Source organism: Vanellus vanellus (genome assembly GCF_965231255.1).
Source record: "Vanellus vanellus genome assembly, chromosome: 3".
Taxonomy (NCBI): Eukaryota; Metazoa; Chordata; class Aves; order Charadriiformes; family Charadriidae; genus Vanellus; species Vanellus vanellus.
This window is the reverse complement of record NC_138907.1, coordinates 8,264,237-8,286,218: the sequence shown is the minus strand read 5'-3', so window position 1 is coordinate 8,286,218 and position 21,982 is coordinate 8,264,237. Positions and strand designations below refer to the sequence as shown.

The 21,982-nt window shown below is 39.9% G+C and overlaps 1 long non-coding RNA gene across 1 annotated transcript; it reads right to left on the bottom strand.

Moving 5' to 3' along the window:
* Positions 1-9,127: 9,127 nt before the first annotated feature.
* Positions 9,128-12,321, bottom strand: LOC309669887. The gene is made up of 3 exons (XR_014268951.1): positions 12,288-12,321; positions 12,143-12,191; positions 9,128-9,189 (listed from the first exon to the last, which is right to left on the bottom strand). It is a non-coding gene; the product is annotated as an uncharacterized lncRNA (long non-coding RNA).
* Positions 12,322-21,982: the final 9,661 nt, after the last annotated feature.

Here is a 21,982-nt window from a genome sequence, read left to right as displayed (position 1 = left end):
GTGCTCACTCTTAGCAGCTTAAGCTTCATAAACCAATAGGATTAATGTCAAATAGACCTCAATGAGGCACAAGCAAAAATCCAAAATCTGGAAGAGCACTTGGTATAGCTGTTCCATTCATTCCAGTCCTTTGGCAATTGCTGAGTTATACTCCCCAAATGAGAACAAAGTGGTGCTTTTCCTGGCACACTATATGGCATCAAGATGTTACTGTAAGCATATATTTTGTGTTCATTAGCTTTTTACAGTTTCCAAGTTTTCCAATCTTCTTATCTAGTAAGATGTCACAGACATGAAGGCTCATTTTAATCTTTATCAAAAACTTGTTCCGTAAAACTGGAGGAATAAACTGCTCAGATGAATAAGCTTGTACTGACCTCTGGTGGCTGTGAATGTGTATGAAACACAGTCCTGGATCATTTGTGCTTTCTTAGGAGCTCCAGTGCTCTAATTAAAATAATGTTGACATGACAAGAAAAACCTCTTTTGAGATGGAAACCAAATGATTTATAAGACAGTCTTGGGATTATTTTTGCTTTGCATCATTATTTTATGCATCATATATCACAGGCTGGACATGATATGTCCATATATGATATGCATCATATATCACAGGCTGGACAGATGGGCTGAGGCCAATGGTATGAGGTTCAACAAGGCCAAGTGTCGGGTCCTGCACTTGGGTCACAACAACCCCATGCAGCGCTACAGACTGGGGGCGGAGTGGCTCGAAAGCTGCCTGGCAGAAAAGGACCTGGGGGTGTTGGTGGACAACCGGCTGAGCATGAGCCAGCAGTGTGCCCAGGCAGCCAAGAAGGCCAACACCATCCTGGCCTGCATCAGGAATAGTGTGGTAAGCCGGACTAGAGAAGTAATCATCCCCCTGTACTCGGCACTGGTGAGGCCTCACCTCGAGTACTGTGTTCAGTTTTGGGCCCCTCACTACAAGAAGGACATTGAGGTGTTGGAGCGTGTCCAGAGAAGGGCTACAAAGCTGGTGAAGGGTCTGGAGGACAAACCTTATGAGGAACGACTGAGGGATCTGGGGTTGTTTAGCCTGGAGAAGAGGAGGCTGAGGGGAGACCTTATCACCCTCTACAACTACCTGAAAGGAGGTTTTAGAGAGATGGGAGCTGACCTCTTCTCCCTGGCGACAAGTGATAGGACAAGAGGAAATGGGTTCAAGTTATGTCAGGGCAGGTTTAGATTAGATGTTAGGAAGCATTTTTTCACTGAAAGGGTTATTAAACATTGGAATAAGCTGCCCAGAGAGGTGGTGGATTCACCATCCCTGGAGGTGTTTAAGAAAAGGGTAGATGAGGTGCTTAGGGACATGGTTTAGGAGTGGTGGTGTTTTTATCAGGGTAGGTTAATGGTTGGACTTGATGATCTTAAAGGTCCCTTCCAACCTCACTGATTCTATGATTCTATGATTCTATGATTCTATTTTCTTTTGAAAGCACGGTGAAAATGTATACAAGTCAAGTGTTTGCAAAAAAAGCTATTTCCAAAGGAAAGTCTGTTTTTCTATCTTTCAGCTGCTTGGAAATTTCAAAAGAAGGTTTTATTAAAACACCCATCCACCTTATTCCTTCTTTATCAATGAGTTTATCTTTCTGATCATAAGGCAGAAAACAGATGAAGCATGAAAAAACTACTGTCAAAATTTTCACGGCTGCTGAGTTCACAATACACTACAAAAGACCCAATTCCTAGCACTGATAAGTTAGGAGAAGCACACAAATTTAAATCACTGTCAGTATGGTAGAAACTGTCTTGTGATCTTTGGAATGAGCCCACTTGGGCCACCAAAAAAGTTGGTGGGGCAGGGGGACAAGCCACCTTCATTCCTGCAAGATTTTCTCCCAAGGGTTTGTCCCTGAGGCAAAGTCTGAGAATTTCTAGAACTTTATCCAGGAATCTTATTAGCAGCAACTTTCAGCCTCTTAAGTGGAAATATCAATCTTTATTAAAACAAAACAAAACAAAACACCACAACAAAACAACAAAAACAACCACAAACAAAACAAAACGCACAACAAAACTCCAATGTATGGGTCTTGCCAAGATAGCCTAAATAAGCCCCCAAAATCAGATAAAAAAGCTTTGGGAATGAAAGAAACAAGTGCCTAGTTTCCCTGTCTGCAGGAAGAAGCCGAAACCAAACATCTACTTGACTATCCACCAAAGACTGTAGAAAAGAAACCACCTATGTTTTGAGTCAGTCCAGAAGAATCACATCTCAAAAAAAGGATAACGGCAGAAGTAGAACACAGTGTATATTATCAAAATTTCTTTTGCCTTTTTCCAACAACGTACCACTAAGTTTTCAAGAAAAATCACTTGATCACCAGCATATGGTTCCTTTCTAAAAAATTGCTCTGTGAAAGTGCCATTTGCTTCCTCTATAAGTCCATAGTCACAATTTGCTGACTTGGGTGACATGAGATATAAATTAAAAAGTGAGGCTTGATTCTATGCGCTTAGCTTGAATGGTTGAGGAGTGAAAAGCTTTATTTCCTCTTGGTTCACTGCATTGCACAGAGCAACGCAGAGCTGAGGAAACAGCAGGACCCCCCATTACAGCACAGTGTGGGGCATAAGGATGGTGATGAGAGAACTTTGTATATGATAATTTCTTCTCTCTTCTACCTGTGTTACCTTGAATAGGCAGAGAGGTTCATGCAAGTGTAATCGAGGAGGTGGTCTGGCCTCTTGTCCTGCAGTACTTCTGGTGGTGTCAAGAACTTGACAGAGTGCTGCTCCAAACCAACAGCGAACCACTCAAAGCAGCGTACTTGAATACTGACATCTGACCCAGTGTCACTTCTGTGCTTTATCTCAACTCCATATTCAATACCCCATTACATACTGGCTGCCACAAGAAATCTGTTTGATCCCTAAAAAAAACCAAAACAGCAATAAAAAAGTGAGTGATATCAAAGTCTTCAGTATTTACAAAACATTGTTCCTGAACATTCAACATCACAGTGTTTGCAGAGATCCACTAATATGACATTGGACTCAAGTAATCGTTCATAGCTGATTCCACTAAACTAATCCTCTGGCAAAGTTGGGATTCAGCATAGAAACTGGGAGCCCTCTCACTTTCTCATGATGAGTTAGATGTGGATGTTCAGTGCACATTTCCTCCTGCCAGCTGGATTTTCATAGAAGATAGCACCAGGAATATTTAAAATTAAAAGAAAAAGAAAAAAGATCTCTTGGCCTCCATAATCAGCTTGAAAATTCTTTGGTCTTAAAGTTGAGTCCAAAGTCATTACATTTGAGAGAAAGATTCCTGTTTGTTTTGGTGGGTACTCAATCAGGTCCTTGGAGCTCAAAGGCATAGATGGGAACATGAAACCCGCTACAGAATTACTACCTTGTTGGATGGTGTCACTTTTCAAAATTTTATTTTGTTCTAACTTTGGAGAAAAATTCATAATCTTGAAATACTAAACAGACTGGCAATTCTGAAATTACTTTAATAATTTGACATTAAACCTGAAAATATAGCATAATATTCTGTCAAGGGAAAGGGAAATGAGAAAGTCAAAACTAAACCAGAAAACCCAAACAAACCAATTCATTGATGTTTTTGAAGCATTTACAAATGTATCTGTCAACAGTATAGTTGGGATGGAAATAGTCCTGCAAAAATTATTATTTTCATGAAACTACATTTTTCCAAAGGAAATATAAAGGCAGCAGTCTTGGCAGAGCAATCCTGATAACCTAGATGTTGCCAAAAGCCTTTACTGAATTACAGAGGTTCAGCTCTTCTGCAGGAAAGGGGCAAGGAGGGTTGTATGCCAACAACTTCTTGTTGGTAAAGCAAGGCTGTTAAGAGACTGTTTCAGTGTTTTGTTTAAATTAGAGGAGCCTCATTACTGCACAATCTAACTGCATATGAAGACAGGGACTTTAAAGGTTGAACTTGCCAGACATGATCTGAATCCATCTTAAAAGCTAGCTGGAACCTGATACTGTATAAAGCATTTTTAGTCAAAAGCACCTAAAGTGGTCATTGAGAAAAAAGAAAAAAAAAAAAAAAAAAAAAAGAGCTTTGGAAGAAAAACTCCCAGCAGAGTCACAGCATCCTCTCTGCACCTATTTCCACCTTCCTGAAGGCTTTTTAAGCTGCCAGAGAAGCAGGCTTTGGCAAAAATCAAGAACCTTGCTTGTCTGATGTATCAGGGATTTTTGTAGCATGCTGAGAAATATCACTACTTGTGAGCTTTAAATACAAGCATGTGTGATTCTATGTAAGAAAGGATAAAGTGGTCATAAAAGAACATGCTCTTAGCTTACACTACTTAGATTTTTGAGAGACAGGTCATATTATGTGTTATAAATTGAGTGAGAAAATACAACTGGCTTAGTACAGCACAGCACTTGGGTGAAGTCTAAAATCAACAGGAAAAGTACTCATTTGCAGGTGAAGAAACAGAATATCATGAGTGACCCGAGTCACAATTCCTTTTGCCAGAGAACTGTTGAGAAGTGGTGCCTGGGTGGCATGTGCAGACCTGCTGCTGCACAGACAGCAAGCATTAGTGGCTAGCAAGCCTTTGAACTATAGCCTCCTCTCACATAGATACATTTCAACATGCCAAATGATACCCATTTCATTTCTTACTTTAATAATAATAGCATGTTAGAGTGTCCTGAGAATACAGTGGGGAACACAGATATACCTATATCCTTGAAAATTAAAAGACGGCACATATACACACACATAAATATACCTCATCTGTGTTGATTTTAATTTCTGCCGTGGCTTGGATTATGCCAGGCGGATGGTGGGTTAATGTGGAGCACTGTGATTTAAGACCAGAAATTCAAATGTACGTCTTCAATTACTGGAGTGTCCTTAATACTGAAAACGATTTGTACAATCTAAAAAATTAATAAACATCTTGGGTCAAATAATTGCCTGTTCAAATGAGTTTTACAGCGAAGTGTCACAAACGTATTACAGAACCTACAATTCACAGTTCATTTTCTAGGATAATCACACAATTAGCAGGAAAATTAGCCAATTTATCAAAAATTTGATTATGTTTATGACCATTATGCTAAATCCAACTTCTGTTGGTGCGGCAGTAGGTTTTTCTAATCTATATTTGAAAGGATTGAACACTCATCAACTTCACCCTCTTCAGTAGACAGAAAAATCTTGCTAGTAATATATTTTCTAGAGTATTTGAGCAGAAACACCTCAGGCACTTGTTGACCTCAAAATTATAGTTAACCTTTGTGCTATTATAAAGTGAGACTGTGTGCTAGAATTGTCTAGGTTGGAAAAGACCCTTGGGATCATCGAGTCCAACCATCTACCCTACTCTACAAAGTTCTCCCCTACATCATATCCCCCAACACCACATCTAAACGTCTCTTAGACACATCCAGGGATGGTGACTCAACCACCTCCCTGGGCAGTCTATTCCAATGCCCGACCACTCTTTCTGTGAAAAATTCTTTCCTGATGTTCAGTCTAAATCTACCCTGTTGGATCTTGAAGCCATTCCCTCTTGTTCTGTCATTAATTACCTGTGAGAACAGACCAGCACCAACCTCTCTACAGTGTCCTTTCAAATAGTTGTAGAGAGTGATGAGGTCTCCTCTCAGCCTCCTCCTCCTCAAACTAAACAGTCCCAGCTCCTTCAACCACTCTTCATATGATTTATTTGCTAGGCCCTTCACCAGCTTCGTTGCCCTCCTCTGCACTCGCTCCAGCACCTCGATATCTCTCTTGTATTGAGGTGCCCAAAACTGGACACAATACTCGAGGTGTGGCCTCACCAGTGCTGAGTACGGGGGCACAATCACCTCCCTACTTCTGCTGGCCACGCTACTTCTAATACAAGCCAGGATGCTGTTGGCTTTCTTGGCCACCTGGGCACACTGCCGGCTCATATTCAGCCGCTTGTCAATTAGAACCCCCAGGTCTCTTTCTGCCAGGCAGCTTTCCAGCCACACTTCCCCAAGCCTGTAGCGCTGCATGGGGTTATTGTGGCCCAAGTGCAGGACCTGGCACTTGCCCTTGGTTGCAACTCATAGCATTGATGTTGGCCCAGTGATTCAATCTGTCTCTCTGTAGAGCTTCCCTATCCTCCTGGGAATCAACACTCCTGCTTAACTTGGTGTCATCTGCAAACTATAATACTTCATATACTCTATAATACTTTATATACTCTTTATATTACTTAATATACTTATAATAGTGCTGTCTCTTCAGGGCACTTGATACAACTTAACTGGAATGTGGGTTCTTGGGAGGTATTTCAAGAGAGGAATGGGTAGCTAGATGAACTTTTAGGAAAACAGGTGAGAGATGTTTCCAAGTTGAGTGGCACAGGAATAGGGTCAGGATCCTGACCTATTAATTCACATTTGACAGAGAATAGAAACAATTAAATAAGAATAATGGGAAATTGAGTTCGTCTAAGTGCAGGAAAGTCAGAAAATCTCAGGCTGCCACTCTGGGGTGGAAGGATAAATTATGCAGAGATATCAAATACTTTTCCTATGTTAATTACACCTGCTTCAGTGGAGAGCAGATGACAGCAGCACAGGAAGCCCACAGCTGGATAAGCACTTTAGAGTCGCTAAATTAGAGCAGTTACATCTGGTAAAGAGAACAGCAGAACACCATACACCAGTGAATAAAATTGAATTATATAATTGAGTGATGAATCTGGAGAAGGAGGAAGATTGCTTGCCTATAGGAAAAGATATATTACTTCCAAGATAAGTATTGTACCATCAGTATTGTGATCTTCATACTAACATAACCTAGGAATGCTGCAGTTAAAAGATGCGTTGTATTTTAGCTGGGGTAATTAGCACACACAAGGTTGTGTGAGGTTTAGAAAAAAAAAAAGACAAAGAGAGACAGCAATGTCAGCGTACTTCAGTTTTACTGCGAGATAAATTTAGCTAAGTCAACCTTACGCAGATGTATAGCACTGATCTTGTAAACTGAAGTGTCTCGTCTTCACTATGTTTTACCTCAGGAAAGCTAAGGTTTAGTAGGTACCCTAAGGTTAAAAGGAAAAAAAAACCCAACCCAAAACAAAACAAAACAAAACAAAAAAGCTGCTTCAGCCATAGTGAAGACAAGTAGTCAGTTTAATTTATTGTAAGGTAAGCAGAAAAGTTGTGCCTAGATTGGAATATAGCACTGGCCTTACATAGCTGGCTAGAGGCAACTACCTGAAGTGTCACCTTCCCCTTCGTATTTGTTGTCACGTAATACACATTTGGTATCTTGCTCAAAACAAACTCATCTGTCTTGAGCAATGAAGGCAAAACCTTCTTCTGTTTTGGTTTTGAGGTCAAAGGCAAAGCTTGGAGGAGGTTATTAACAGACTCAAACATATTCAGAATTGCTGGGGAACCATTTTGTTCTATTAAAAATACTGATTTGGTTTTGCTCCCAAATTTCTGCGGGTTTTTCTTTTGCATTCAGTAAACATAATGTAGCTATTATCTTATTCTGTTCAACATGTTTTACCTTTCCCATGCCTTCAACACAAACTGATATATCAATTCCCATTTATGTATCCAACTCCGGATTGCCTCTGAGAATGAAGTCATTTATGCAGAACTTGTACATTCCTCTGAGGTTAGGGATCAGTTCTTCTTCCACAGGAGCTTCTGGAAGTGAACACCCCCAAACAGCAGCAGTCAGCAATTTCAAAACCGGGTGAGAAAAATCCAGGCTTTATAGATTAAAATAGAGGCAGAGTCATGAAATTCATATTAAATATAACATAAAATCAGAACCAGACTAGCTCTTTTCTGTTACAATTTGCTGACTAAGCAGGAATAAAACCTTACATAGCAGAAAGGCCAGCTCGTCTTAAAAACAGCACACAATCTGTCAGGCATCTCCCTTGAATCTGAATAACCTATCCTTTTAGGGGCCTTGTGTTCAGGTAAGAAGACTATTAGCAAGCAGGACATGAGGATTACTTCCATTCTAATTAGTTGCATATAGTGAGACTGGAATGCCTTACCAACAGAATTGTTCATTGAGTTTGGACTGAGGCCACAAGAGTCATGTTATATACATACTGCAAACATTTTTGCATATTAAGGGTACATGGTCATACAAAGAGTAATTCTGATCCTCTGCTAGGAGATACAGAATTTATGTTTAGTAAATCCTGCCGATGTAATTTTAAAACTCTCAGAAAGTTACAACCTGAGTGGCAGGCATTCAGCTCACAGTAAGATCTGTAGGGATGTTAACAAGCTGGCCCACCCCAGCTGGTACCCTTGTCCTTCCAGCTGTATCAGTTCAGTATCAGCTGAACCTTATTTAGAATATAACATTAATCTGCTGCTGATAACATACGGGATAAACACATCACAATCAGAAGCTGTCACAGTCTAAGGCAAATTACAGAAGAAAAAAAAACAGCACAGAATTTCAGAATATGAGACTTATGATTATCACATGGAACGCAGTGGTCAAATCCTCAGTGTTTGCAAACAATTTGAATATCTCCACCAAAGCAATCATGTGTGTCAAACATTCACAATGGATGTCTGCCACAAAATGTGGCAAACAAATCACATTAGTGCAGATCAAACAGTATAGCCTTCTGCTCCATTATTTAGCATAACTAGTTATTTGGATACCTTTCTTATGGTTCAGCCACCCTTGCCCCTTCTCTCCTTCACCTTTTACAACCACTGGCTGTTATCAAGGCTTGAGATTTCACTGACCTACAAAAGAAAATGTGACAAAACTTAAAGATAAAGAAAGAAACAAAATTAATTTACACCCATTTTAAATTACATTAGAATTAACAAGTGACCTTTTACTTTGCTCTAATTTTTAATTGAAATTCAATCTATTTGTACTCAGAAGAACATGCAGGGTGTGATTTTCAACGCTGGCTCAATTTTTTCTAGCTTTAAGCGTAATCGGCCTCAGCAGGGACAAAAAAAAGGCAAGCCAGGGAACTCTCAAAAATTGCACACTTTGTGCCAGATAAAAACACTGATAACATTTCCATTGAATTCACTGCGGTTCGGAGGTTAGTCCTGAGTACCAGCATGCAGCTGTAACAGCTAGTGACAGCAGCAATATGCGAGAGGCTTACAAAGTACCTGCCCAAACACCCAGCATCATGGTACCATATCAAGAGCTCTCCTTAGTGTTATTGTCACCTGGAAGAGAGAGAACATGCTTAAACATTACACTGAAGACTCTGGTTAAGAGGGGGAGCCACTATATCTGCTACTTTGCCTCTATCTACTGAAAAGATCTGGAGATGGACAGCAGAGTGAAGTTACCTCCTTCGTAGCGGGTACTAAGCCCATCTAAATGGCCCCAGATCTAAGAAAGGTATAAAATCAGTTGAAAATAGAAGTCTGGCAGAGTATCTCAGTTGGGAAAGAAGATATTCATGAACAGCAATGACATGCAACTAGGCTAATTTATCAAATCGTAAATCTGGATCAGTAGATCTCGGACAACCAAAGACCCTATTATTGACTGTGTCAGTTAATTATCAGTATGATGAAAAAGGTTTTTAATAAAAGCTAGTAATATACAAAATATAAGGATCCAATATATCTAATCCAAACCTTACACTAAACCCAACTTTTTAAAGATAAATATGATTGTGATCTTCATGAGTATGTTCTTTACAATATATACCTGAAGGTGTCATACAAGTCCAGAGACAAGCTAGTCTGCTGTTCTGCACTGACATGTGTGTTGAGATCAGCTGCGCATTTGCCCTCCCCAGGCAGTAGGTCCATGCTGAATCCATCGTTTTTGATGTCAGCTGGCAACACAGTCCAGCAGTATAGAATTGTTACTTGTGAAAAGACACATAAAACCTCTGTACAAGCAGTAACATGTTGATGATAAAGTCTTGCCTGCATCCCAGATGTCTGCAGCACTCCTAGGACCCATTTTCACATGTGCACATTTCCTTTATAGTGGACTTATGCTCAGCCCGAATTTAAACTGTCCACAAACACCATCTGCCCTTGCAATGAGCACTGTACTTTCTGGGCTACCGGCAGCCCACACTGGGACCTGGAAACCAAGCATGTTGCTGCACAATCCAACAGATGGCTGTCTTGCATTTCTTTCCATTAACAATCCCATTTGCTATAGAGAAACAACTGTCACTGTTTTCTGGAATCTATTTCCCATCATGATTCTACACGGTTTTGCAAAAAGAAGGAATAAGAAATTCCCTAAACTCTTCCACCATGTATACAGAAGAAATTTTAACTATGACATGACCACTGCGCTAAATAGGAGACTGCTATACTAAACATTTTTTCTCATTAGGCCTCATCAATTACGATACCAGACTGCTTTCCACTTTTATTTAAATCTTTTCAGTCTATCTAAGCTCAGCAGAATTAAAACAACAAATGCACACAGATATAATCATCATCTGGTATAACTACGTAAGAGTACCTGGCCTACACTACCTAGGAAATTACAAAAATGATCCAACAGTTCTACCTGGCCTTCAGAATCTTTAAGTCAGCAGATCCTAAGCAGACTTAGCTAAATACCACAAAAAATAGTGAATAATTTTGTCATAAGCACTGTTGGCTCATTCAGTTATTATTTGTGGCTTATTATTATTAACTGCGTATGCATATCTGCATGACAAATGTTTTTAGTCCTGAAGATGTTATGAATCCTAAATACTCCACAAATAGTCAGTGAATATTACCCATGCTGAAAAGTGATATCACAAGTCATTATGGGTTAGATGGTTTTGGTTCTCATTTTCTCATTTTAACAGACTAAATTATCTAACTATAGTGTAGAAACAGAAGACTTGCCTAAGCAGCCAAATCAAATGCATGAAAAAATATCAAATTCTTAAAGAAACAGTAGAATAGTAGCAGAGGATAGTTCATAAAACAACTTTGTAATTCTTTATTGTTGTTGTTTTTTTAATTGGCAAGAGTTAGAAGAATTTTTGAGCAACTAGCATATTCACAGCATTAATAGAAAACCTGGTCAGTTCAGGAACAGGACAAAAGGAAAAAAGGATTAATCATTTCAGTAGTTCATCAAGAATAATTTTGAACACTTCTAGTCCATAGTGGATTTAAAGATTTACCATTAATCACCATTGTCAGAGTAAAATTCCCCCTGTTCTTTAGGATTTGAAATAAATTAGACCGCACTCTGGACAACTCCATTGTTCAACAGACATAATACACACAACTTAAAAGAGTATTTAGTTCAGATTACTGGAGAGAAGAGCTAAAGACAAGCTGAAACATACTGTTTACAGATATTTGCATGGATATCAGTTTTAATTCAATTTTGCCTGGATTCACATTTGTGGTTGGCATTCCACAGAGAACATGCATATCAGACATATACCAGCAAATATGCCTGTAGTGGTCACTTGAAAACGTATCAACATTTCTTCATTGTTCTCTGCCCACAGAAAACTTTGTGGAAGAACACTCCCTGCCCCATTCTATATGCTTTAGCCAAAAGCAATAACATTTTGGATTTGAAGCACATTCTTGGAGCTTCACGGAATTTGCACTCCTTTATATGCTGGGGTCAAAAAATAGCATGCTTTGTCCACTTAGGAAATACAAATGCAAGATGAAACGTAGACTTTAGGAAGAGAATCCAGAGAGAAAAATAAGGACATAGGACAATATGAGAGCATTTTGTCATTAAAATGGTTATAGCTTTGGCCAGATTAGCTATAATTTAATTTTCAATTATTTATGATTTTTTACACAAACTTACTCTCAGAAAGTAGACTGTCTAGATTTAAATCCTTTTTAAAATAAATATTTCTGATGGAAAAAACCGCAACCAATCCACATAGAAAACCAGTTTCAAGCTCACTATTCTGGGAGAAAAACTAGAATCCCGATTAAAGTTTTTACGGCTCAGCCATTAAGGGAACAGAAACAGCATCACATGAATAACACGTCAAATCCAATAAACTATTACCTCCTCCAAACAGATGTCAAAAGGAATTTACAGCTCAAAGTTACTCAGGTAATCATTCTAAACAACAAATACATCTGGAAAAAAAAAATTGCTAATTTTAAGCCAGAAAGGAAAAACAAAGTTTATTGAATACAATTTCTGCTGTTACTTACTTACCTTAACACAGCATTCTTCAGTATGCAGTTGCTGGGCTTACAAAACTGTTCTATCAGAGGAAACAGAATGATGACGATAAAGCAATATGTAGAAGACTTGATTTTTTTCTGTCATAAGAGGAAAAAAAAACCCTACAGTTACTTACTTTGGGGAGAGTTTGCATGGTGTCAATTCATTGTCTTGCCTTTTCCCTCTCTTCTGGTAGAGGATCTTTTTTGACAGCGTAGAGGCCAACAATGAACATGAGGCCAGTGGATGAGGTGAGAATCAGAGAGGAAGAGGCCAATCATAATTTTGCAGAATGCCTTTGCCTGGAGTTTTTCACCAGAGTCCAATCTCCCCAAGTTGCCAAAGATTGTGAGGAAGACACAGAAGAGCATGGACCTCAGCAGCCCACCAGGATGGTCAGTCACTCAGAGGAAGTCTGCTGCTTGCAGTGCATTCACATGCTGGTGAACAAGAACAGGCAGAAGATGAGGGATGTGCCACTAATTGCAGTCATGATATCCCTGAGGTCCCTTTGTTCCATGCACCCTGACACTCATCCTGCAACAACATTTGGAAACAGAAGAGTGAATAATGAGCCCTTGGGATGAACCAGCATAACTGTTTTTATAATCTTATGCTCCCCTGAATGGAACTCGCATTTCTTCTGCAAATGGAGAGGAGACAGTTTTGCCTTTACTGTGACGCCCGTGTGTATTTTTTGAAAGCATATACTGCACAGCAGGTTTTTCATCTGCAATAATCAATGGTCAAATATTTTTGTGTAGCACTAAAAAGAAATCAATGGCCATGTTCTTACTGGAAAAATATCTAGCCCACATTTGTATGACAGCAGAGTATATTAAAAGACAGTATATTTGTGAAGTGAAACACCCACAGATAAACTGTTCCCGGTCCAGGGGTTGACACAGCTCGTAGTCTAAGGGGAAGTTTTATGGTTTCCATAAGTCCTTGCACAGTGGGGACTCACAAAGCAAATACCAACACAATCTTTGCTGAGAACCAATCTCCTTTCAGAGTCTCAGCACCTCTTAAAATCCATGGTGTCATTATCTTGCATACAGCAGGCTTCTTTCTTGTATGACTCTTATTTATTTACTTTTTTATTTTTCAAACAGAAGACTGTTTTCTAGCACCAGGATGCTGGGAATTTTCCAGACTGCTGGGTTCTGCTGAAGCTGCATGACCTCTTCCCAGACACCCATCTCCATATCTGGCTGATACAGCGATAGTCAGTCTCTCATCACAAGCAGGCAATCACCCACAGACGAATGATTGCAGCCAGGTCTCCCTAATATATACTTCAAGGTTACCTTGGCATTTAGATGAAACTTAAAATCCCTAGCAGTCAAAAATAACTTCTGGCATCGGCTGTGGAGAAAAGTGACATTCTGCAAGTCTTCCCTGTAAGTGCACTGAAGAAGGCACTATGGAGAGGACGTTGCCAGGACCCCTATCTTCTGCGGGCAGCAAAAGGAATCAATGAGTACGTATTCTTTCCAGTCTTGGTGGACATTATCAACAGATCCTTCTAAGCAGGCTGCACTTCATATTTACAGCTAATGCATTCACAATGGAGCTATCAAACCTTTTATTGTTACTTTAATTTGGTGTCACATCTGTTTGGCTAAAACTTTATGGTTTTCCCTGCAGTCTCCATCCCTTCTTTTACCAAATCCCTCCTGCTTCAGAATATTTTAACCTCCTATGTTTCTGAGTTGAAGCTAGTGAGACCTGATGATCTGGCAAGCAACACAGACTAGCACTTCTAGAATTTCTAGGTATGGACAGAACATCTCATGCTATGGTAAAGTCTTGATGAGAGTGCTCCTCACTCCTGGAGCTCTTGAGTTTCTGCAGTCACTCACAGCCCTGCCCAGGAACTAGCTTTCCTATTAGGAAATTCTTCACAGTTTTTGATGTTGAGGATGATATACAGACTGCATTTCTTGACCTCCTCATCACAATGCAGCTGCTGCAGCAGACCATTGTCACTGGAGCTACGTTGCTATGAATAGATTTTTCTCTACTTTACACGTACTTATGCTTGGCTGTTTCAGATTAACTGACAAACCACAGGAACCCCATTCCTAGATACCGTTATCATCTTGGAAGATTCTCATGGTGCCCACAAGCCAGCAGGTCTTCAGCAATACCTAAATGTGTGAAGACCACATGGGTTATTTCAGAAATTGGGTAGCAAAGAGGGCCTGTGTGAAAGAGGTGTCTTCTAGTGACTGTTGTCACAGGAAAGAAGTAGATTATATGTAGTTTATCTCTCTTTCTGTAGAGGTGCAGGAAGATCACACAGATCTACACCCAGTTAGGTTAGATTCATAAAACCCTTATCCTTCCTTAAACAGAGGAACCATTCTGGATCTCTGCTTTCATGCCCTTCTGGAGAGGAAAAGATTTACCCTGGAGCAACTGCTGGACAACAGAAATAACACCTGTAAATACAGCTGGAGAAAATTTCCTATTTTCTAATTGGAGCATGTTTATAAAAATATCTTTAAGCAAGTCATACCTTATAGAATAACGTAGATATAAAAAACTAACTTTGGCACACTGAAAACAAAATAAAAGGGAAAAAAGTGGTATGGAAGAAAAATCACACACATGACAACAAAATCTACTATTATGGTTGAGGTCAGTAGCAATTATCATTGTCATAATTTCCTCCTTTCTTTGCATTAATATTTGGGTTTTTTTGACTATCATGTGCTTACTAACCCCCCAGTTTGAACAGCACTTACGAAAAGCATGTGGGCCATCCTCTTCTCTGAGGACTGTCTCATAAATGGGTAGGTGAAGGGGTTATTAAAACCTGACTAGAGGTTCTTTCATTTAAGGCTGTGAACAATAAGAAATTGACTGTGATTGAAGGAGGTACTGCTTCATTGCTATGACAGATTCACTGTAAACATTAATTATTCCCAGTCTTCTAACAGAGCATGCATGTACGCAGCCGATCAGATGGAAGCCTGCTCTCCTACCATTCAGTTCAGTTCCACATACACTGATTAATTTCTAAAAATATTCTCTCATGTACACCATGTTCTCTTGGATTTTGCTCCTGCAAATGTAGCATCTCCTTATTCCCAGGCCCAATGTGATTTTTATCAAGCTTAACTTGATAAAACAATCTTCAGATTAATTTCGGACTAGAGACTAGGATATTTTTAGGTTTATTGATGCCATTGTTACCAAGCTAGATAATGAAAGGACAATGAGGGATGGTGGCACTGCGTTATTAAAATTATTTGATCTTCCCTACTTGACCTTGGATTTTGTTGATGAGGTCAGGATATGGACAAAAGACAAACTCATAGAAATAAAGAACGGCAACTGTCTCTAAAAAAAGGTTATGAATATCTTTCTCCATCCAACCACTTACTAGAAAAGATTATGAATGAAAATTCTCAGTTTCCTGACTGATGTCAGGAGGCTGACAAGGAAAGGCAGGCCCTTGAATCTATGAGGTGCTAGTTCATATTCAGCCTAACAATGGTAAAAGTCAAAATTATCCTCACAGAAGCACAGTTCATATTAACTGAACTTGCTGAGGTAAAAAAGTTTGCAGGAGGAAGAAACGACATGCTCCTCATCACAACCGGCATCCTTTAATCCCTTTTAGAAGAGATCTGATTAAAATTAAATCTAGAGATATCCCCAGCTAGAAGCTGACGCACACTGCTGGAGAAGCTTATTCTCTAGATCAATATAAAATTAGCAGTTTCTTACCTTCTAATGGTTGAGTGTGTACTCTATTTTGTCTAAAGTCAGTGACAAAGTACATACTGACTACAATGGAGCAGAGCTAACTGGACTACAGCACTGTCCTTTAGCAAATACCACTCATACGTAATAAACCAACAAAGGATAGTTTTACAACTCACACCTTGACTGGGACACAGATGATCTAGATTAATCTCCTAGCTCAACCTTGAAGTTCTTGTGTGACTGAAAAAAAAGTCATGCCATCCCTCTGTATCAGAGTTGCCAGATCAAAATCAGAGCAAAGAAGCTCTGAGGAGAAGGATCTGGGGGTCGTGGCAGACAGTAAATAGTCCATGGCCCAGCAATGTGCCCTTGTTGCCAAAAAGGCCAATGGAATCCTGGGCTGCATAGGGAAGAGTGCAGCCAGTAGGTCAAAGGAGGTCATTCTCCCCCTCTACTCTGCACTGGTGAGGCCACAACTGGAATACTGTGTCCAGTTTTGGGCTCCCCAGTTCAAGAGGGACAGGGAACTGCTGGAGCGAGTCCAGCGAAGGGCAACCAAGATGATTAAGGGATTGGAGCATCTCCCTTATGAGGAAAGGCTGAGAGAGCTGGGACTCTCTAGCCTGGAGAAGAGAAGGCTGAGGGGAGACCTTATTATGGCGTACAAGTATCTAAAGGGTGGGTTGAAGGAGGATGGAGCCAGGCTCTTTTCAATGGTTCCCAGGGACAGGACGAGGGGCAATGGGCACAAGTTAGAACACAGGAAGTTCCGTTCAAATACATGGAAACACTTCTTTACGGTGAGGGTGACAGAGCACTGGAACAGGCTGCCCAGGGAGGCTGTGGAGTTCCCTTCTCTGGAGATTTTCAAGACCCACCTGGATGCAGTCCTGAGTAATGTGCTCTGGGCAATCCTGCTTTAGCAGGGGAGTTGGGCTAGATGATCTCTAGAGGTCCCTTCCAACTCTGAAAATTCTGTGATTCCGTGAAGCCTTCCAGCCCTTGAGTTCTCTCCTTGGTCTAAATGGGATAAAGAAGATTTATCCCCAATTCCTACCTTCCTGAACACCGTACTTGTAGGATCATAGTGTAATAATGAAGTGCTCGTTTATGCACTGAACTCCATGGGCACAAGCCTAAAACTAATGAGACCAACATCAAGTAAAGGGCTGTTTGAGCTCATGCTAACAGGGCAGCAATCAGACACGTTGCTCTGGGAGCTGTCTCTTTCTGTACAGTTGCACAGACACCCCTGATTTAAACACCTATGAAGCAGAGGCAGCTGAGCTGTGACAGCAGAAAAACTTTGAACACACTAATGTAGTTTTCCAAGAAAACAACTCTGGTATCTCCCCTTTATGCTGCAGCACTGACATATCCTTTGTTAAAGACACGACATAGTTCATCTCTCTCTCCAAGTACAAATGTCTTACAAGTCAATTCTGTGCTTAATGCAAGCTGACAAAAGGAGTTTTATATACTATGTGACAATACCCTCTGCCACTCACTCGAAGAGAAGTTACTTCCAGGGCAGCCTGCTCCTGTGTGAGACAACTCCTGCTTTGCCAAACAGAACAGATGACTTGCAGTGCTAACACGGTTTCCTGCTCTAAGTCCCTCAGCTAATGCATTAACTTCTATCTTGTGGCACATTTGAAGATTAATCAGGATTTTAGCCTGCCGTGGTCCAGCTAATTTAAACACAAACACACTCTGTGGAGAGCAAAGAGCCTGAAGGAGGTGGGAAGGGAAAGCTGGTGGGCTTTGAAGGAAGTGCAGACGGCTACTATCTGCAAAAACTGAACAAGAAATAGATAAAACTAAATTAGAGATCTATCAAAAATAAATTAATGGTATCTGCAAATGAAATTAAATCTAAGATAATGACTCTAATAGCAGTGTCTCTGGTGAGCACTAATGCTTAATTTTTTCTTATATTTGATGAAGGCATCTATTAATTAAAAATATTTATACAAGGTAGAGGCTTGACAGGAATACTCCATGCAGCCATTCTTAAGGGAACTGCTTCTGTTAATCAGCTATTTGAGAAGAAAATGCCCTACTCTACACAACGAAGGCAAGACTGTAGTTCAATAAATCTTATTTAAGGCCTGTGCTTTCTAAATATCCTCTGTGGCTAGAATTGGATGGAGTAGGCTGCTTTCTACAGATGATATAATACACTTTTCTTCCCATTGTTTAGTTAGCTTGTACTGAAACCTTCATCTTAACCTCCCCCTCCCTTTGACCCCCCTTTTATTGTTAACCTTTTATTGAACTGTTGAACATCAAAAGTACAAAAGCAGATGATCTGATGAACATGAGTGTATTGCACAAATGAGGAGGACAAAGCTAAATACAAATTCAATAGTGGGTATGAAAATATTATCAGACTTTGAAGCAGGGACAAACCAAGATCACGTGCCATTAATGAGAATATTCAAGATAATTTTGATGAAATTATGATTCTATTGTCCTCCAGTACCGAGAAGGAAAAGTTTAGCATTTGTAAAAAGAATCATTAACCATTATGTAGCTCGCTGGGGCATTAACTTTTTCAGGATTTTCCTCTTTGTTTCCCTCCCCTTCCCCCTTTTTGCCTTTCTTTTTTTCCTCTCATCTTTTCAACACAAGCAGTGCTATGAAAACAGAGCGGATTAGAAGTTGTCCCTGACATATTTCATAGTAAGGTTTTTGGTTTTGTCTTTCTGCATTCATTAGTTTGAATTCTGTATGAGGCACCTGTTGGTTGTTGAGAATAAATCAACAGGAAGGACACAAATGGCTTTGTGTTGTGCACTTGCCTTTCTAAGCCTGTTGGGAACTCATTGCTTTGCTATACAGGAATAACCGCTAGAAAGGCGGCCAACCATGCTGTTTAACACTATTTCATTATGTGAATTGTGCATGAGTCGTGTATGCTTCTCAAACAAAAGTTAATCTTAAAGTCCTGTTGCTAATATTGTCATAATTAACTCAGGCTAGGGACAGCAGGAGTCTCAACTCACGATACCAGTTAAGTAAGCTATAGTTAAACTTATCTACCATTGCTATTGCTACGTTGCACAAAGAGAAACAAGCACTGAGAAACAGCACTCAGAGAAATAAACAGGGAAGGTGAAGTATGGATATAGCTTTCTGAAAGCTCTGATAAAAAGGCCTGGCTGTGCAGTCCATCATGCTTGGTAAGTCAAGGATGGGTGGCATAAAAGCAAGTGATGTATGTGTTAAATTGCTAAAAATTGGAACAGGGGGACAGCCTAGGAAAAGTGACTGACAATGATGTCTTTTGATTATGCTGCTGGTATGATATAACACCATGGCTGGCCACGTGGGAACAACAGAATAAATGCTGCGAGCCCCCTCCCTTTTTTAATCCAGCTGCAATGCAGCCAAAGGAAGGTGCAGAGCTGAAGTGAACTCTGGAGTAAGGAATGTTTTTTTTTTTTAAGAAGGGGAAATAAAATAAAATGCATTTTAACACAACTTGATATACATTATGGCTCATGAGAATGTCCAGTTCCCTGTGCCCTTTAAAAACTACATCTGAGCTTTACAATGCCCATTTCTTGAACACTGCAGTATATACATAGGACTACACATGCCTGAAGAATGGAACACAAACTCAAGAATGGGGAAGGAGAGGGATGCAACCCTCCCAAACCCAAAAGCCTTTCTCACCTGACAGTCGGCTCTGCAGGCACTCACTGCCCCTCCCCAAGAACCCGTATCACTTCTATGAAAGAAGAATTCAGCACTGTTGAGGCCAGAAAGAGGGAGTAAGGGGTATCACACTCCAGTCCCTGTCCTAAGTCTTGCTTATGCATTTTGATTGAACGCAACTAAGTATCTAGGGCTTTACTCGCCTGAATTACCCAGATAAAAGCATTCCTTCTTCCTTTCTACTGTATGACCTCCAGAATCTTGAAATTATTATTTTTTAAATTTTTATTATTAAAGATACATGCTATGGATATATTCACAACATTTTAGGTCTGTGGCTGGTTATATCTACTTTTTTTCCCTGTTAGTAGAAGATACATTTACAGTTATCTCTGTATTGTTTTCATCAGATTGGGTGCTTGACTAAATATTACTTTTCCTCATATTATTTTTCACCCATCCCTGCAACTTGGAACAGCAGCCAATACCAAATTCAAAGCACAGTCAGAACATCCTTTCTTGCACAAAGTGAAAGCATAAAGAGCTGTGAGTTAAATTAATTCCATACTGAAGCTCATTGCAAAGCTTCCACTGGCTTCAGTAAAGGAAAGACTTTTCCCAGTTATTTTAATATATGAAGAGACAAATGTTACAATTCATTCTACCTTAATTTTACTCAACTTTAAGGAACATCCAAATTACAAGTAATTATAAATGTCAGGCAAAACTCCCTCAGTTTCTCACCCAGAAGGATGGTTTCAAATGTTGGGCAATCAGGTTCTTTCGTCCACAAAGACAGCAACTTTCCAATTCCAGTTTTACAAATGCTCTATGTACTGGTACAGTAGGAATATGTATTTTGCAGCTTCAAGAGATTACTCTTGAATAATCAAGTGAGAACTTCTAAACTTTTAGCATTTGCCCATCATTAGCATGTAGCATGAATTGGCCTATTCCCCAGACATTTCATTCAATAACAAATTCTGATGATACCAACATATTGAGCAGCAAAGCAGAATAGACAATAGAAAAAAAATGAGCTATCAATCTGTGTCTAAGTGTTAGTGGACCGGCATTATTAACTTTTTTTCAGTTCCATTGATGGGCAGCATGCTGCAAGTAACATGCGGTGCCAGCTCAGCAGCTCATGTAATTCGTCATCTTTCTGACAAAGTTAATGGATCTATGTAAGTTTTCCCCCTGGTGAGAATCTGACCCAACATTTAGACATGACATTGCTGTGATAAACTCACATTATACAGAGGATGGTGGCATAACAGGCAAAAGCCTTCTTGAGAAGGCAGAAACAGAGGCAACTGTAGTCTGTCAGCACAGGTGAAAGGAGAGGGGCTGAAGAACAGAATAATAGTGATAAGTACCACAATTTGATTTCATTAGCCAGAGAAGATTGAGGGTTTTTTGCTGGCCATTTTACAATTCTCTCACTTGACTTGTTTACTGATGGAAATGTTTGCCAAGGAACTTTGGAAAAATAGTGACATATGAACAATCTGTTGCGGCATATTGTAGTGGTGTTGTTTGTGCTGCTATAGATACTAAGCTTTTAGCATTTTCATAATTTGTCTTGAAAAAGCTGGAACTTGGCATGAAATTTTTGGGTGCCTCTATCTTCAAGTCAGATGGTTTTCATATTTTTTGTAACATTTCTGTACAGTTTTTTTTTCTATGTGAAGAAAAGCCTGAATATATGCTGTGTCAAGGAAAAGGAAAAAGTGTGCTCAGTTGAAGACAGAAGCAGAAGGTGCAAAATAACCACCAAATGCATTGCAAAATAAGGAGAAACAGGTGCAAACTTCTTCTCAAGGTGAGAAGAGTGTTTACAGGATACTCATAGGTCTTATGTAACTGCAAAATTAATCAGGCTGTGCAAAAAAGGCCTTGGGATTTTTACTTTCTTTTGGTTGCAGGTCCTACAATGATGATTTACTTCAATGCTAATCTTTCATACAGGACAGCAGCTTGACTCAAATCTCTGGCTGTGCTCATTCAATGGACTCCCTAAAGATCAAATCAGCACACTGAGGGAAGTACGAGCTTCATATATTTTAACTGTGGACACAAAATCGGTACAAGAAAGTGCAGGGGCAAAGAGCTGTACAAGCAAGTTAAGACTGAATGAACCATGGCATCAGCAACATCACCAAAAAGACTGAACAAAGAAAACGTGAGTCTCCTGCTTCTGTCTGAGCAGGACGCCTTAGGTCTGCCAGCCTACCACTGACCTGTAAGCTACATTTCCATTGTGTGATAAGCCTAGACCAGAACCTCCTGTTCAAGTACTTGAACTGCCACATGGCTCTGCTGTGGTGGGACAGAGAACTATCTACCAGAAACGTGAACTGTACAAGCACAGCAAACGTATATTGGAAAGAAGTCTAGAGAGGAGCTCAGGAACAGGGAGAGAGAAAAAGGGAACAAAACCCAAAC